The following is an 18544-nucleotide window of genomic DNA, read 5'->3' as shown; positions in this document are numbered from 1 at the left end:
TCTTACTACTGTTTCTGAAATGCTGTGAAGATGTTGCCCTGGAAGAAGGTTTTTGAGAAGGTTGCCCTGAGGTGTCCCAAGGCTAGGCATTGCTGACTTGAGAAGCGCTATGTCAACTCACCCCACCTGAGTTTCTGTCCTTCTGTCTTTAATTTTTAGCTTTTTAATGGAAAGCTCTGGAAACAAGATAGATGAGAGAGGATCATGGTCAGCTGTAAATCTATTTGCAGACTTTGCCAAAAAAATAGCTCAAAGACCCAAATATTTCCCTGCAGAGGAGAACCCAGGGAGAAGGTATTTTTATGTTAATTTTTCCTCAGGTTGCTCTGAAATTTATGGAAGAGGAGAAAACTGAGGCAATAAGCATTCCTCAAGGTTTCTCTGGAGAAGAGACAGTGGCAGGCTTAGTTTAATCAATATGCACAGGTAAACTATTACTCACTAATCCACTCAAAATTGTCTTGTAAAGTGGTTGTGTTTATGGGATCATCTCCATACAGGCAAGGGGGGTCCGAGTCACCCTGCGCCCTACTGCTCCTGAGTGAAGGGATGGCAACTCGAGCAGGCCTGGGCGGAAGGAGGCACCCTGCTCCTCACTCGCTCCACCAGCCCCTTGCAACCCAGGCTGGGGCAATTCAGCTTCACAGCAGTCTGAAGCCCCAAGTTGGCTTGAGGATCAGGCCCAGTGCCTTCCCCAGGTGGTTAAGAGGACCCGCACAGTTTGGTTACAAAGGCCCAGAGGAGATCTCGGAGTGATCTCCTGGCTTTTTCCAGGCAGGAAAGTTTTCTGAGCCCTGTGTGTTCCCTTCCATATGGGAAATGATGTTCACACGGCTTTGGCTTACAAGTTTGCCTAGGTAGGATCGGGAGAGTGGGGTATTGCACAAGATATTGCATAGGGAACACAAGGAACCAGGCTTTGCTAGTCCTGCTGCTGCTGGAACGATTAGCAAAAAAGATTGCTGATAGGCTTAGAGGGTTATAAGGACAATTACATCAAGAAGAGTGATTTTTATAGTGGCAGGCTATAATCTTCTTCTGTTGCACTAGTGTTACTATTGTGAAACTGCAGTAGGGCTGAGAGATCCTAGCAGAGATGGAAGTGCTGTTGTGCTTGGTGCTGTCTAGGTCCTCACCCAGAGAGCTTTCCCTCTACAGAGACTCGACAACAAGCTGGAGGATGGAAACCTTATCCTGCAGTTCAAATCTTTACTAGCTGACTTTGAAATTGTTAATGCATTTATTTCCAGATCCAGAAAGAACAAAGCAAAATTTGGGGCCTGAGCTAGTCCAATGGGAACCTAAGAAGAGCTGAATTGAAAGACTTGGCTTTTGGAAAGGGAATTGTTATGATCATGTTGCGTTGGGGAAAGAGGTCTTTTTTATGTAAGCCTTAACTTCTTCTAAGCCAGTCTCAGAGGAGGGAACAGGTCTATACAGCATTTATTTACAATGCTTCAACATGCATGTTTGCCAGTGTTTCTCAGGGATGCTTTTTGGTGAGCAGTTGGCAAAATGTTGAGTGAGATACTGGGCTGGGCCCTGGAGGGTGGGAACACTTCTAGTCTCATGAGCGGGAAGAGCCCTGGTTGGAGACTGAAGGGAAAACTAACTGTAGTGCAGAAAAGTGCATTTCCTGGCTCACTGCAAATTCTATAGTCATGAGAGTTAAACTTTATTCCTATGGGCTGTGTTGTCTCCCCCTAACTACTGGAGGAGGCTCTGAAGCTGAAAACTTCATGAACATGGCCTAGATGGCTCTTCCCTGTTCATTTTATTGGTGTCACCCTTGGAATAATTTATCCCTTTCCCTCTCCCCTAGTGTTTTTTGAACCTTCGGTTTGCACCTTCACAAGGTTATGTGAAAAAGGCTGGTCTCCACACACACAGAGGAGTGCAGAGGCCCAACGGTGGGGGGGAAACCCAAATAGCACCCTGCCCTGGCCCCTGCCACGGCAGTCACAGGGGTGCCCTCCGCCCCAGGGCTGGAGGATGGCCACCGTGAGGAGTGTGCGGAAAGGCTCCCCGGAGCACCTTTCGGACCGAGGGGTTACTGCCCAGGGGGCATGGGACTCCTCATGGGATGTTGGCAAAAGCACCTTGTGATTGCACAAGACTTCTTCTGGGATGCTTAGGGCAGGAACCAAAGGCAGGGAAAAGGAGTGTGGGATCAAGGTGGTTTGGGGAAGAACAAGCATGGGAAAACAGAGGGATACAAGGATGAAGGGGGCTGGTAGTGTGTGAACAGGTTGCTGGGCAATACGCTTGCCTGGCCATGTCCTGTGCCGGATCAGTGCAGTGTGTCCTGTCTTCTTATAAAACTCCATCTCTAATGATTTTCCTGGGTCAGGGGACATCTATGCTGTGTGCACGTGTGTGCAGAGGCCTCTGCCAGCCCCTGGAGTGGGACTATGGGGTCTTAGGGCCCATGTGTCCATGGTGCCAGCGCCCAGAGTGAGTGAGGGTGGCATGTTGGTGTGCGACCGCTAGAATGTGCAGCTGGGCTAGCCGGTGCCGAGGGTAAGAGGTTGGGGAGCCACGTGTGTATGTCTGTGTGTGACAGGACCGAAGGATTTGGCTACTGGATAGACCGGCCAGTCCAGACCCACTGCTGGAGAGACCGTGGGGTCTGGGAACCAACTGGGAGACCCGTTTGTGTGTGTGTGCATGTGTGCGTGTGTGCGTGTGTGTGTGTGCTGGTGTGCACACGGGGGTCTGTCCCAGCAGCTGCAGTGGGGCTGCAGCCTTGGGGGCTCGTGTGTCCCTGTGCCAGCAGCTGGGGAGAGAGGGAACCCTGCTGGGTGGCCTGAGTGTCTTAGCCCAGCTCCTGGGCGATCCCAGTACCTACGTACGTATATATGTACACTGTACATACATATGCGCTTCCCACTAATGCCCTGTCCTGCTGGTCAGCGGGACAGGATGGGGCCGTGGGCGCTGTTTGTGGTTGTGTGAGCGCTGAGCGTGTCCATGTGTGCTGATCTGTGTGGCCGGCTGGTACATACATGTTGTATATGTGTGCTTGTGTATGTGCCTTTAGGGGCTGCATGCACAGCCTCGCTGCTGGTTGGGCTTGGGCATAGAGCTGGGGCTGCCTCACCCCCACGGGGCTGCCGGATCCAGCAGTCCCTGAGGACCCTCACTGACCCATCCGGGGGGGACCTGCAAGATGCCACCACTGCTCACTCTCCAACGATGGGCTGAAATGCCTGTGTCTAAACCATGTGGCAGGCAGGCTCCAAACCCTGCGCCCTTGCTCGCCTGGAGCACTGGGCACAGAGGAAGCAACCCTCCAATTGCCTAAAGCTTTTGGTGCCCAGATCCTTCACTGGTTTCCCTAACTGTTTCCCTCGTGGCTGATCCATGTCCTTGCAGTACATGTGAGCAGAACATACATCTGCAATGAGCTTTTCCCTTCACACCTCTGAAGTTCGAGAACTGTCAATTGTATCAATAAAAATAACCTATTTTTTGGCAGGACTGAATTTTTATAAAAGGTAAAATGCTCTGGAAAGATGGCTCAGGATGGAGATCCTGGTCCCTCACTGTTGCTCATCTTAAAAGCCTTTTTCATATAAACCTACAACAAAGTGCACAAGCTCCAGCACACTGTATCTGAGGAGAAATGAAATTCAGGCAACAAAATCAAATACAATTTCTTTCTTCAGAAACAGAAAATGATATGATGGGTGGAACCACTGCAACAAGCTATAAACTTAGACAAAAGATGATGTGGGGGAAAAAAGCAAAGGTGACTTTGTTCAGGTCATGCAGTGAATGAAAAATACATACCAGTAAGCTTGCTCTTACTAGGTTTGATCAAATTTTAGCTTTCTAGATGAATTGCTATAAATACATTGCTACTGGGTCCATGCCGGATCCCAGACAGTAACCACATGAAACAAAGTGGAATCTGGCTGAGGGACCGCACAGGCTGAATTTGGAAATGGAGACGGTAACTCCCCTCTCCCCACTCTTCCCCCTCACCCCCATTTTATTTTACTTATTGCACTTATTTGTTTAGACAGGCCTCTTTCCCAAAGAAGCAGAAAACAGACAGCTTGCAGAAAAATCAGTCTTGTGCTCTTTGAATATCTATGCATTTCTTACATAGTCTCTTATACATGTAGTTTGGTGACTGTGATTGGCTCAGCTATGTAGGTAGGACTATACGTGTACGTAAGATTTTGCACAGCCAGAGCCTTGCCAAGTAAATAGCACCTTTTCTAATGAAGCTGTGGTGCATGTTCCCATGAGTTATATTTGACAGGCAGCTTTCCATAAGCCAGGCTGCTCTGGTATGCACCCATGTAACTAATCCAGGAGCTACACGAAACTTGATTTTCAAAGTAGCACGTGACTTGCTGCAGCACTAACTCTAGTGTCGCCCAGAGTTCACTTTCTGAACCATCCTCGTTTTATTAATCATTGCATTTTGCACACTGCACATGCTCAGATAACTCTGCATCCCTGTATAAAGAGCAGCTTGCTTATGCACCATTCAGGTCTGCACTGTGCCCAGTAACCCGAAAAATATCACCCATTGCAGCTGAAAAAACAAATTCAGAACACCCCCCCCCCCCCAAATCCAAGCTAATTCTCGCCCTCCTGGACTCCATGGCACAGGTAAGTTCATCGAGTGCTGCAGAGACCAGTTTTGTCAGGCTGGCTGGAGGTAGGTGTTGGGTCAAGGCTCCTTCCTTCCTCCCGCTGAGAGTGGAGGCTCGGTGTAATAGCCGCTCCAACCAAAACGCTGGAGGGTGCAGGACTGCTTATGGCCAGACCTCCAGCTGGGCGCAGGGCAGGGAGCCGATGGGTGAGGAGGAGACATCAGATGCAGAGCTTTGCCCAAGCGCAATTCTCGCAGGCTGCACGCTGCGCCTCTGCCACTCGCGTTTGGGAGGATGTGTTTTTTTGCCCCTATTCAGAACCAATACAGTGGATTCAGCCCCCTCACGGAGAGGAGATATGGCTGCTGTCACCAGAGCAATTCATTAAAATTAATTAAATTAATACAGAGCAATTAGTGTAGCTACCTTCCTGAGGCCCGCTGTTGCATGACCAGTCCATGACTGGGATGTCCCCAACTTACCCTGGCAAAACAGTGCCCGGGAGTGCATTGCTTCTGCCAGCGTTCATCTGAGCAATGGTCTCGTGCGAGGAGGTCTAGGGGAAGAGAGCTGCTTGGAGCAGGCCACTGCTGAGGCAACACTGGTTTGGTAGGCTGTGTAAAAGCCATAAAACGCCCTGTCCTCAAACAACGTGAACGTATCGCACTGCTTGTGGCAGGAACCAGGTTGCTGAGTGTTACCAGCCATTCTTCCTTGTTCATCCTGCAGTCGCTGGGAACACCTGGGCAATTTAGGGGAGTCGCACTTTGCTCCTCCAAAGTGCTCTGTTACTGGAGATGGAAGCACAACCCAGCCCTTTGCAAAACGCAGTCTTCCAGCAGCCCTGCGAGGCAGGGGAGCATTGTGCAGAGGTAGGAAGGGGCTGATGGCTTGCTCAACACGCGGGCTGGCTGTGTCACATCCTCCGGGCTGGTGGGGATGGCTGCCGACAGAGACTTGCCCTGTGACGAAATGGCAAGTGGACCTCAGCGACCGCAAGCATGAGGCGCTGGTTCACCGTGCAGCTGCGCTTCCTGCACTGCTTGCAGGCAAGTCATTAATATTTCCACTTGTTTGCTTTGACATGTTTCTCCAATTTTTCTCGTAGGGAGGGAAAATGAAGAAGATTTTTTAAAGAAGGAAGGGAGGGAGGTGAAAGAACATGGGATAAAATCCACACGCAAGGAACTCCAGAATGGATACCTACTATCTGCTTTATATATACTGAGGGTATGTCTTCACTCCAGAGCAAACAGGACCTGAGCAGGGTATTTTCCCAGCCCTGTTGCTATCTGTACAGCCTCCCCTGACTCTGGAGGTACTTTCAGCCTTGGGGCTAGTACCCTGCCCTATTTGCAGAGGAAGCATTGCTTGGGCACAGCCTATTCCTCTAACATCCCTCGCCTTGCGTTGCCTCGTGCCCAAAAGGAGAGGCTATTTCCCCCACAGGGCAGCGGGAGAAGCCTCCCCGCCTGGTTTGGCTCACAAAGATCTCGGGGCTCACCCAGGGGGACAGCGCCGGCGCGACCCGCCAGCTTGCTGCTCCGGGCAAAGGCCGCAGCCCTGGCTTCAGCTCGGCAGTGAAGACCTCCCTTGGAAAAGCAAGCAGCCAAACAGTATGAGAGGTGTGAGGTAGCCAAATAAAATCATGAAATTCCACATCCAGGCTGAGGCTTTGCTATTTTAAACATTTGCCAGGGGCACTTGGGAAAAGGGAACAAAGAGATGCTGGAGCTGGCTCTCAGTGCAAGATGCTGATCTAAGCATTTGAAGTTTCTATCTTCACTGCAGTTCTTATTTTTCCTAACATGACCATATTATATATACAAGAATATGTACTATATTTTAAGCAAATATATCTGTAAGGAATATAAAAAAAAGCATTTACTTAACAAATCACATCTGTTCCTCAAGTAAATCTCTGATCTAAATGCAAGAAACCATATGTATTTAAATTTAAAAGTTGTTTTTCTATGTAGAATTAACACAGAATTCTAACGTATATGTTGTGGCTCCTTATACTTGCAACCTGCTTCTTAACTTATAGGGAAATATCAGTGCTGGCAATGACTGAGCTGTAAGAGCGAAAAAGGAAATTTTAGAGGACAAATGAAGGATGTTCTTGAAAACTGGGGATGTTAATTGGTACTCTGCTCTATATTGATCTCATTCTCCTGCTTCTGAATTTGACTTATATTCTGCAACCCTAACACAGGCAGATTGCCATTAAAGAGTTTGGTCTGCATCAACCCAGCAGTATTAGACCTGCTGTGGTTCTGATATCCAAATTGAAATGCCTTGTCTTTTCCTTTTTTCCCTAGATGTCAGTCCAGCAGTTTCTGCCATTTCATACCACGAACTAAAATCACAGGAATTTGCCTATCCAACCAGTGTATTAAAAATTGTCCAGCATTCCCTGAGGAAGCATATGGCTTGCAAAGCATTGCTTAGTCTTTTTGCACTTTTATGTTTCATTCTACAAAATTGCTGATAATGTTATAGCGTCAAGTTTCTCCACAATAATTGCAATGATATTTTTCAGTCTTTTCCTGCCAACCAAGCTGCTGGCTTTTGATCAGAAATCACATGTGTTCTAGAAAGAAGTGGATCGCTGTCAGCTGGCTCTGGTAGCTTGGTGAGCCTTGAAGGTCTGCTTTGCTGTGGATATCAGGATGAGGTGTACAACACGGGGCTTCTGCAGCTGGGGAGATGAACGGGAGTACATATGTGAAGCCACAAAATGTATGTGAAAGGGCTTAAAACCCCTAATTACTGAACCTGGGGGCCCCTGTTTATAAAACACTGGGCGGGAATCCAGCAGAAATTGTTTCTATCCCTGGATTCACTGCTGACCTTGGACTGCCCGCCTGCCTGTGCCTCAGTTTCCCTCTATATGAACTGGAGACAGAGGTGCCAGACTCCTTTATAAAGAGCTTTGGGACCTGCTGATGAAAAGCAGTAGGCAGTAGCTGGAATGAAATATCCTATTTGTCATTAGGCGGCTTCTAATACAATCAGCCTTATGGGCACGTTAAAAAAAATATTTCCACAGAGTGGCAAAGCACCAGTAAATATAACAAATAGATGAAAAAACAGTTTGAGACAAGTAAAGCCCAACACAGCTCCTACTAGCCTGGCTGAAAACAGGCTCCGCGTCCTGCCTGTTGGAGCGCAGCCCACGTACCAGCAGAGCTCCAGGGAGGGGACCATGCCAAGGGGGTGCTCCTGGCTGTTCAACAGGGATGGCCGAGCCTTTCTGCAGGCGGAGGAAGACCCATGCTGAGGGCTGTCCTGTTTCTCCCTAGGAGATGCTGGGCAGAAAGATGTCCGTGCATGCTCCTTGGTGCCCCCCAGGTTTCTGGAAAGCTGTGAATTTACTGTGCATGGGTCACACAGATGGTGTTCGTACGCTAAGCGCAGGTAGGGCTGCCAGGAAGCATCGGACCTGCCCTCATGCGACCGCACAGCGACAGCGCAGCCCCCACACAGGAAACACAGCGCGCACCCAGTGCCTGGCATGCAGCTGGGCTCTTGGCGCCCGGCAGAGGAGTCCAGCATCTCCAGATACTGCTCACTTGCAGCTACGGCGCAGGAACACCACTCGGTCTGCTGGGCGACCTGGCAAGATGATCCTGGATAAAAACAAGACCCTCCCCAAATGCAGATTTGGCACAGCGCCCGTGCAAACTAACGGCAGACACCCAGCCTCCCAACCTGCACCTCCGCCGTGACTGCTCTCCTCCTCCTGTGCTGGCTGGTGCCTTGGTCGCTCATGACAAGCCTTGTGGGTGGTTGCAACCCAGCAACCTCTGCAAAGCCCCCGGCCCCTCTTTGCCTCTCCGGAGTCCCCTGGGTGCAAAGAGCTGGATTTTAGGTTTGGATGGGCAAGGAGGAGAGTGGGCACCAAGCGCGAGGTTCCCTTCTGCTGTTGGTGGCATGCAGGTGTCAAGGGGAAGCTCCGCAGGGGAGGCCGCTTTGCAGACCAGGGGAGGAAAAGGCCTCCAGGGACGAGAAATGACCAAGCCCAGAGTTATTCCCTGCAGTGCGACTCACTGGCAGCAAACACGGACCTCTCTTCTTTCCTAGGGGAACTGCAAGGAGTCCAGCTTTGTCTGAAGGGAGATTTGACAGGACTTCTGTGATGAATAGTGTGAAAAGTTTCCAGTGAGCAATTAAAAAGCAAAAAAGAACCCTTTTAGCATTTTTCCATGACCCTTCTCATAACTGGAAGAGCTACTTGTGAAACACTGAAGCAACAGTGAATTCCTGAAGAGAGACAAGATGCCCCAAACACTTTTGTTTCTGCCCAAAATTGTTCAGAGTTTTGCTTCTTGCATAACAAAAAGTGAGCAAATGCCACACCAGTTCTCCAAGTAGCTTGATCATTTGGTGCTTGTTTTTCTGTTTTATGCCACCTCTTTGGGGGATTTCTTGTAGACAATGATTGTGAGGTTTTGTTTGAGTTTTCTTCAAGCTCCCTACTTTTTCTGTCTTACTTGACGTTTCTTCTGAATGCCTTCATCTTCCTTTTCTATGGTAGCAAATTCTGCCTCTCTCTTCTCTCTCTCCTTCCCTTGTGTCTTCTGTAAAGAGCACAGAAAAATTTCCTTCACATATTGATCGGATCACATATTCATTCTGTCTGGTTAAATTCTGTTTTGTCTCAGGCAACCCAGTAGGCTTGCGTGATTAAAATGCAACGACTGCCTGTACTATATTATCTCTACTTAGTGACTTCTCCTCCTACCGAAGAGTTTTTTTTAATACTAGTATTTTGGGCATGGCAAAGTTCTCCCAATCTTGAAGATGAACTGAATGTAAAACATTTATCCACTTGAGCCAGGCTTTCAGAAGTCAGTTGCTGGAGCACTGAACAGTTACAGGCACAGAAGCTGGCAAGATCACAGTTTTGCCATGCAAACTACAATTTGCTTAATGTAGCGTTATTTGCACATTCTTGGATTGGCCTAAAGAAATAAATAGTATTAAGAGCACAGACTCAGCTGAAGTGGATTAGAGGAAGACAGAGGAGAAATGTCCAAAGAAATGTTCAATGTCTTGTGATATGAGAGGAAATGAGGCTATCTTGTATTTTTAGAACTATTTAAAATCCAGTTTACTCCTCCTTCTGAGATCTATGAGCATTCAGGCAGTTTCTGTATTTAATCGAGTAAGTAAGCACAGCACAAAGGCTGAAAACATTCTCCTGAGGCAGCAGGGTTCAATCTTCATGTGATAACAGACTGGAAATTAAGCATCTTGCTTTACCTCCTCCAAACCCTCAGTTGCGTATCCCACTTTATCCTATGCTGAGCTTTAATATAGAAGCATCAAGTGCTGAATACAACCTAACTGGCACCTCCAGAAGTCTCCTTGACCTCACCAGGTATCTCAGTAGGTTATACTGTCTGTCCAGTACTAATACTTGATTCCCTCCAGCAGAGGGAAGTAGCCAATAGCCCAAACTACATGGAAAAGAAGGTCCCATAGTATGAATCATGTACTTATCCTGGTGGAAACAGGGCACTTCTAATGAATGCATTACAAAAAAAAGAGAAATATCTCTCCTGCAAAAGATCAACACAAGTCAGCTGTGTAACAAATATAATTCAAGAGGAGTAAACCTGTAGTCAGTCAGGAGTGATGAGAATGCCTTCGCAGCTTCTTAATGTGTTAATGAAGGCTTCACTGGGCTTTTAAGACTTTAAAACTGTACTTTTTCCACCTGACATGGGGATGCAAAATTAATGCAGATACAGTAATTGTAGTCCAGTGGATAGGTTTTGGGCTGGAGCTCAGAAGATCTGGTTTCTGTTTTGGGATCCGCTGACATGGGAAAATACTCTGTGCTAGATTTAGGAGAGGAATGACTGCCTAAGTTTAATATTTTTGGCAGTCACAAAATCCAGTTTTAGCTTTTTGTGCTACTAAGCTTCCTCTGCAGTTAAATTTTCAGTGATTGAGTCCCCAAGGTCAGTGTTTTTTAACCTCTGTTCTGGGAACTACTACTGGTCTGTAAGACATTAGAAGGTGATCTGTGGAAGCACTGCAATTTAAAAACAAAATGAAATGGTTACACGTGAAAGCAAGAACAGATGGAGTGGGGAAAATACAAGTAATAAACACCCCTAATTGTATTTGGCTGCAAATAAAAACCATTGCGGTGAATCTATACAAAACAGTCTTTGGATATTTTTTTTCACTGAAAGAAATAAGGTGTTCTGGATTTGAGAACCATCACTCTTCATTCCCAGCTTTTTGCTGCTCTCCATGCACCCAAATGTATACACCTCTGACAAGGCTGAGCTGCTTGTGTTGTGTATAAATCCCACCAGGGTGCACAGAGTGGTGCAACAGAGCCTGTTCTGCATGCAGAGGCTTCATCAGGCCTTTTTCTCAGCCCATGCAAAGCAGGTCTGGAGGGGATTGGTATTTTCCCTCCTATCCACAAACTCTGCAGTTAAGGCGTTAGTCCAAGTTGTAGAATAATCAAATTCAAACCCCTCATCTGCCCTGAGGGAGTGTGAAATCTCATCTCCCACCTTTCAGGAGGTTTTTCTTGTATTTGGGCTCCCAGTAGCTGTCAGCCTCTCCCTGCCAGTGAAACCCTCCCACCCGGTACAGAGTATTCGCATCTTTCCTAAGCTGACTGTGCTCTTGCAGCCCACAAAATAGGGCATTTGCTTGTGAGGAAGAGGAAAGACCTGAGTTCCAGTATTTGAGTACCATGTTTGCTAACAACATTTTAAAGAAAGGCAGACCACTGAACCAGAGAGTCAGTAAGTAAACTCCTGGAACGACTGTTTGTTGAAGTGATGAACAAACTTTTTTCACTTGGAGACTTTACTGCAAGCGAAGAAAGCATATTTCCTTCATTTCAGTTTCTTCGGTTTAGTTCGGTCAGTGACTTGTTCATTCTAAATGAGGAACTAATTAGAGGTTAAAAAAGCTGGAAATTTCTTTTTCCTACTCCCAGTCTGTGAATAAATGCAGACACCAGGGGCTGAGATCTACTAGTTCTAGACTGTCTAAGCACTGGTTAACAGTTTATTTCATGAACCACATTTGCCTTTGTTTAATAATTCAGTTAACTTTAAATACAAAACATGTTTCGACACATTTTTCTTCTTTTGTATCCAAAACATTTAAGGTAACTTTATTTAATGAAAAACAATGCTGCCTTTTTGTATGTTATTATAGCCTAATTTCTATCCAAAGGCAGCTTAATGTAGAAAAAAAAATTGAATTACCTAGTAAATATGAAATGATATGTTTTCTAATATAATAAAAGGTAAACATTAAGCACTGAATAAAAATTTAAGTATTTGAGTGTATACATAGCACATCCTAAGTTAGCAAAACAATAAAGTACAAAATGTAGCAAAAGGCTAACTTCAGGTGTAACAGAACAAATCTCAATGATTACCAACTACTGGGAATTGACTGCTCTTTGGGAAAATCAGTAAGTGTAAATGCAAAAGAGGAATCAAAACAGATAACTTTAATCAATGTCATTTGCTTTCTCTTTTAAGTGACAATTAAAATAGATTGTTTAAAACCCATGAGTATAAATCACTCCACCATGCTCATTTTGCACAACGGAAGGTAGCAAATTCACACGTTCGTGTGGTCATGAAGGAGAGGAGGAAGGCAATCTGCTGACTGTGTCACTGGTGGCAACGTTTTCGGCTCACTCTCGTTCATTCCCAGCCCTCCCTCACAAAGGTACTTTTACTCACGTTTCTCTCTCCCACGTTTCTGCCATGCTAGGCACTTCTCCATTCTCCTGGGCCTTTCCCCTCCGCAAACACCCATCAAGCTACCCTTGTTTTGTCCCATTTATGTTCCCCACAGATCTCATGTTTGAGAGATGCATACCTGAAACCATCATGTGCATTGGACCAGAAAAGCTCCAGAGAGCCCTCGATTTCAATGGAGCAGTTTCTAGGGCATGCAGACAACTGGGGCCTACTGGGAATCTGAAGGGAGAAAAATGGACTAGAGCTGGAGACTGGTACCCTGGGAGGTCGGGAGATGAAAGGGGAAACAGCCTGAATGTGGTGGTTCAGCCTGGGCAAACGGTGAGTTATTACAATGGTGCTCCTTAACTTGGGTTCGTCTGCTCCTTCCCTCCTTTCCTTCTCACTTGCAGAATCACTCCAGCGTTACATGTCCTGCCCATACCCGGTACTAAGCCAACCCTGGCCAAAGGCAGCGTGACTCCCCTGGATACAGAAGGGAGAGTTTCAGACTCACACTGCCCAACTCCCTGCGGCTGGATCCGCTTTCAGGAGGAGGAAGGATTCAGGCTCTGCCGCGTTTCCAAGGGCAGCCCCATCCCTCTGCTGCAGTGCTGCCCTGCGTGTCGGTTACTGAACTCTGTAATCCCAGCTGTTGCCTCTGAAAGATTCAGACACTGTTTGTAATTGCCCTTGTATTTTTGCAAAATAAAGGAAAAGCATGTTGGCAGTCTTCAACATTCAGATCAAATATCACTACATGCAGTGCCCAGGGGATAAAGGGAAATAGAAGATGACATTAGGGCTGCTAAAACTTATTTGCCACCAGTTAACCATACTGTAAATCTGATGTGGGGAAACAACTTCAAGGCAGATTTGTTTGCCTCAAATGAAAGGAATAGCTGCAGAATTGTAAAGCCTTGCATCTACACTTATTCAGAGAGTCTAACACAGTGAAGAGCAGGATTTGCATCCACATGAGACTATTTTGAATCTAGGCTTATGGCATTTACCAGGACTTAGCTGTGCGAAAAGAGCTAATATTTCCTCCTCCCTAATTCTCGTGAAAATGAGTCATAATTTAATTCTCATCCATTTCATGTCCCAGACAAACGGTGCAGTGATTTTCTACTCATATATCCAAAATGATAAAAGAAAGTGCAAAGATGAAAATGTCACATTCCAGCACTCAAATTGCAGAGGTTCTCCTTCCCTTGATTGTGTTCTGAAACGTCTGTATTTTTCATGTGTGAAATAAATAAAAGAAAACACAAGCACCTCTCATTTCAAGATGTGCATGATTTCATGGCAAATGCTTCATGCTTATTTTTTACTTTTCTTTGGTCTCGCTCAATCACAATCTTTTAAAAACTATTTCTCTGGGGAATCAAATCAAGTTGGGTCCAAAGACTGAATGTAAATGTGCTAACCTGGATTTATAAAATGGTTTGCAAATGAGATTAAAACCATTCTAGCTTTTCATGGTAAATAATAAAAATCATGCATCTCATCATAAAAATCAATCATAAAAATCTGACAGGCATATTTAACTGAATGCTCCCTGTGATTGTGTTATTTTCTTCCGTACCCTCCTTTGTCTTGTTTCTTTTAAGAACAATGGGAGTACAGTCATACATTTTATGGTGTCCCACATACAGTATGTGGGACACAGCCTGATGTGTACAGTATTAGCTTCATGATTCCATAATGTCCTTAATAAAGCTGCCCTACTTTCTTTGTTGCTGTGCTTTTCTAATATTAGAAGTACTGAATCCTAAAACATAGCCTCATTAATATGCAGAAAAATATACTCTCCTATTGCAAAGTAATCTTTATTCATCCACCTTTGGTCATTTGACCTACAGTAAAAGGTGAGGTGTCCTTAAACAGCTGAAAGACATGTATGCAGCTAGAATATTAACATGCACATTATAGGTAAGATGTGTGGCAACTGGAAGCCCAGTACTGCAGCCCTCCCTGTAGTGAGAAATCATGAACTCCTTTCAGGAGGGTTTATTTGATAAAGCATGGTTGCTGTACCGGTTCCTAAAGTAGTAGGTATCGGGGTATTCCTAATGATTGATATCTAAAGCTTGACAATATATAGTTACCTGAGCTATTAAAATAGTTTTGAAGAAACATTCCCCTCTTACATAAAGTTTATTTGAAAAAGTGCATTTTCATTTCAGCAGGAAGATTTGGGCCTTGCTTAAATATTAACAGGAATTTCTGCTGTGGAAACTATCTGTTTATCCTGAGTTGGGAGTCAGTCTCTAGCTGTTACACTTTCAAAGAACACTAATAAATGTAACCTCACTAAAACGGGTCCCTTATTCCCTGCCTCAGTTTGCAGATTTCATAAAAGAGTAGCTCTACCCTCTTCACTTCATGGGTGATAACTCAGGTCTAGATACAAGAAACTGTTCACTCTTACAGTGTTCCTTAAAGCACATAAAGGGAAGAGGGATCATGCCATGAACCGTACACGACCTGTTCTGACTGACAGCACACACAGGCAAGGCAAAAGAGGAAGGGGAAACAATTAAGTCTAATTTCAAGAAGGAAGTCTTCAGTTTTGAAAAATCTGAGAAAGGTTTTGACTGTTGGAAGGGAAAGAATTAAAAAATCAGCTGCTTGTTTATTTGCACACATTTCCCTTAATCTTACTTTGTTTAACTTGGAATTATGTGGGAACAAGCCACAGAGGTGGGATATCACTTATGTACAACATTGAATGACAACTGTGGTAAGCACATAGCACTTTTATTAAGGGGTGAGAAGTCTTCTGGTGTGGAGAAGTGCAGCGGTGGAATAACAAACATATTTAAAATAAAACTCCAAGCCATTAAGAAACCAGTGCTGCAAGTTTCTGATCCTCTGAAGCACTTCCCAGAAGCTTCTCCTCCTGTCACGAGGATGGGGAGCTCAGGGACCCTGAGCAGCCGCGGCGTTTCAGGACAGACCTGCCACCCTGCTCACGCCAGAGGAGGCTATTGCCATCCTGATGAAGACAACACTCACCTTCTTTACTGCTAACATTACACAGGGCTGATACCTGCCTCCATTGAAGAAAGAACCTCTGGTTCCAAAAATATGGGTTTTACTACTTCAGATAAAGGAGAATCTTCAAAAAGCCAGTAGCCTCATAGCTGAACTGGATTAAATATACCTATACACAAATTAAAGTAACTATGACTGAATTTGGTAAACAAACACATGACTGGCCATTACTGATTTAATGAAGCGATGTCATACACCAGGTAACACAGGACAGGCTCCAGCATGATCACATCAGTACAGTTGGCAAATCTACAGCCTGAGATTTAACAGTGTTACAGACTCCAATAGCACCATTTTAAGGGAGCAATAGGTGCGCAGAGACAAGCAAAAGTCTGAAAGCCAACTGCACAAATCTTGTTTGTGCTATGGTACTGGCATAGACCTCACTGAACTAACATTTTTTCTCTTAGCAGTTCTTTTTTCTTGCAGTGCATAAAAAAGAAAGACTTCTTGATTTGTGTTTATTTGTGCAGATTAAGAATAATCACAGCACCAGTCCAGAGCTCCAAACGCATGTGCCATAAATTCAACATCAAAATGGAAACTAATGAGGGAGCCTGCTTAGGATCTCAATCTCATAATTCAGCTTGGAAAGGACCTCAGGAGGTCATCTAGCAAATACTGCTACCCTAGTTCATCTCTCTTCATTTGCCTAGGAGGAGAAAGAAAAGGGTGTCATTTCAGTGTGTCCAGGAACTAACAAATCTGAGTTATGATAGATCATAGGACAAGTGCAAGTTCCTGTACTGAACATCAAAAAAAGTGTGTATGTGAAAACAAGCAGTGGGACACAACTTTGCATGAGACCAGAGTGCTCTTCAGAAGCAAACAGCTGGGTTCATCTGCTCCCAGGAAACAGATACTCCTGGGATTCAGTATCTTCTCAGCTCACACAATATATGGGCTTGTTGCAACAAGTACAAAGAAATTCAGGCCTACACTGGTTGAATCACTGAGCTTTTGTTACACAGCAGCAAGTTTTCCGTTGTGAAATGTAACTGATCTGCAGCATTCTGCCAGGCTGTCCAAATCAGCAGTATTTAACATGTCTGACATTTTAAAATAATCCCTGCAATAGACACATTTGCCTTGAAAATCTATTCCATAATTGTCTCCTCCAAGGCTTCTTGCTTGTTTCATTGAACCACATAGTCCTGGCTGTGATCAGGGGGATGACTGTCTGATCACAATACAGAGCATTCTTGCCATTACATTCCTATGAAAACGTGGATTTCTACCTAACTGAACTCTTCCAAAACACATTTTGTATGGGAAGCCTTAAAATTCTTGAATCACATGTGTTCTCTTTCACACACTTCAGCATGACTAATGAAGTGATGACTCTGTACTATTTTCATCCCAAAGTACCATCTCAGCTACCCTGCAAGCAATGTAGAATGTTCTATTGCTAAAATAATAATCACTTCTGTAGCATATTACAGCTATTTGCACAGCACTTAACAAGTGTGATATGACACAAACTACTGCCTAGGCTCAAAACCATTTTTCAGAATTAAGTATTTCTATATGACTCATTCACCATGTTGGGTTTTTTTGTTTGTTTTGTTTTCTGCAAGGTACCAAAATGAGAATCTCGTTCTCCATGGGCCTACTTATGTATTTACAGCAACCGTGGATTTACTGAGGCAGTTTAGTAAGCTTTAGATACTTCTGCCTGGTCTGTTGCATTTGTCCAGGATCTCTGGATGCCTGGGAGGAACCCAGGCAGAGCAGCCCAGATGTGCCAGGAAAACAGTTGAGGTACAGGCACAGAAAAGCAAACATATTCTGGACAGGACTTGTGCTTCCTGTGCAGACTGAATAAACAGAGTGTGTGCTCTAGGTCTGGTATGTCTTGTTTGCTGAAAGTATGCTAGGGATTTGAGCTGCAGGTGTACAGTGTGCAACAATCTGATGTTTCAGTGCCTGCATGTGTGCTGTCTGGTTCATCCTTTATTTCTGACAGGAGGGAATGACTGATGAGAGCTGTAAGCAGGTATTACACCCTCACAGTGCACGGTTGCATCCATAGAGTTATGCACCGGTTCCCTCCTATCGTTAAAGGATCCTTGTTTCATCTTTGCTGACAGATAGAGCACTGCTTTTGCACCTTGTTGAACTGAGACGGATAGGAGCTTAGGAAAGTTGGCTGGACCAAAACGGTGTCTACCAGCTGAGCGCCCCATTTTGGGTGCCTAGTCGTCCTCAAGCACCTGAAAAATGAAGACCCAGCAGACAATGCTGCACTGGATTTCTCTGAATCTCACTTTTTCCACGTGTAAAGTGGGAAGTCTTTCACTTGTCTTCTTTTGGAGGATGTTCATATTATTTAAGAATGGAACATTGTACTTATTTTGCTCCTTCTCCGTGCCTTAATGAACAGTGAACAATCACCAATCCCTTCGCGAGTTTCTTGTTGGCGGTGTCATTTCCTGAAGCCTCACTTGTGTCCTTATAGCCCATCCACACTTGGGATACATATCTGCTAAGGAATGGCTTCGGAAACTGAAAATGAATCTATTCTGAAAATGCACTGAACAGGCACAGAGAGTCTAGGTATGGGCAAAATCCCCATTGACCTGAATGAAGGAGAGCTGAAAGTATTGAGAACTCTTTGCTAGCGTGTATGGTCTACCTTTCTCTAGAGCTCTCCATTGCACTTTGGAACATTTAATACTATGAATGTTAAAGCAGCTCCCACCTTTAGATCACGGAGCAACACACTTTTGTGGGTTGCCTCAGCGGAAATGCATTCAAAGAGACAATAACATGAAATATATGTTTCTTTGCATAGAACAAAGTCGCATCAGCCTGAGAAACTGCAAACTGTGGCATCAGACGTAAAAAGGGACTTGAGCAGCTCAGTTCACACATCTTTTCTAATGCTGCATATTAAAGCTGTGGATGACTCAGGCTGAGTGGGAGAACCAGACAGGTCTGAATCACCACTTTCCTTGTTTCTGAAGCGCTATTATTTTCACGCAAATAATTTCAAGTCTCAAGGTTATAGAAGCCCATTGGTGGTGATCACAGACCTTATAATCCAGACAGAGCTAACTGGTTAATGAAAATTCACAGCTGCTTCATGTTTGAAGACACTGATTTATGTAAAAGGAAATGAGTTAATTCATCTTA

The sequence above is a fragment of the Apteryx mantelli genome, chromosome 2 (assembly GCF_036417845.1).
Source record: "Apteryx mantelli isolate bAptMan1 chromosome 2, bAptMan1.hap1, whole genome shotgun sequence".
NCBI lineage: Eukaryota > Metazoa > Chordata > Aves > Apterygiformes > Apterygidae > Apteryx > Apteryx mantelli.
Note: the sequence above shows the minus strand (reverse complement) of the source record.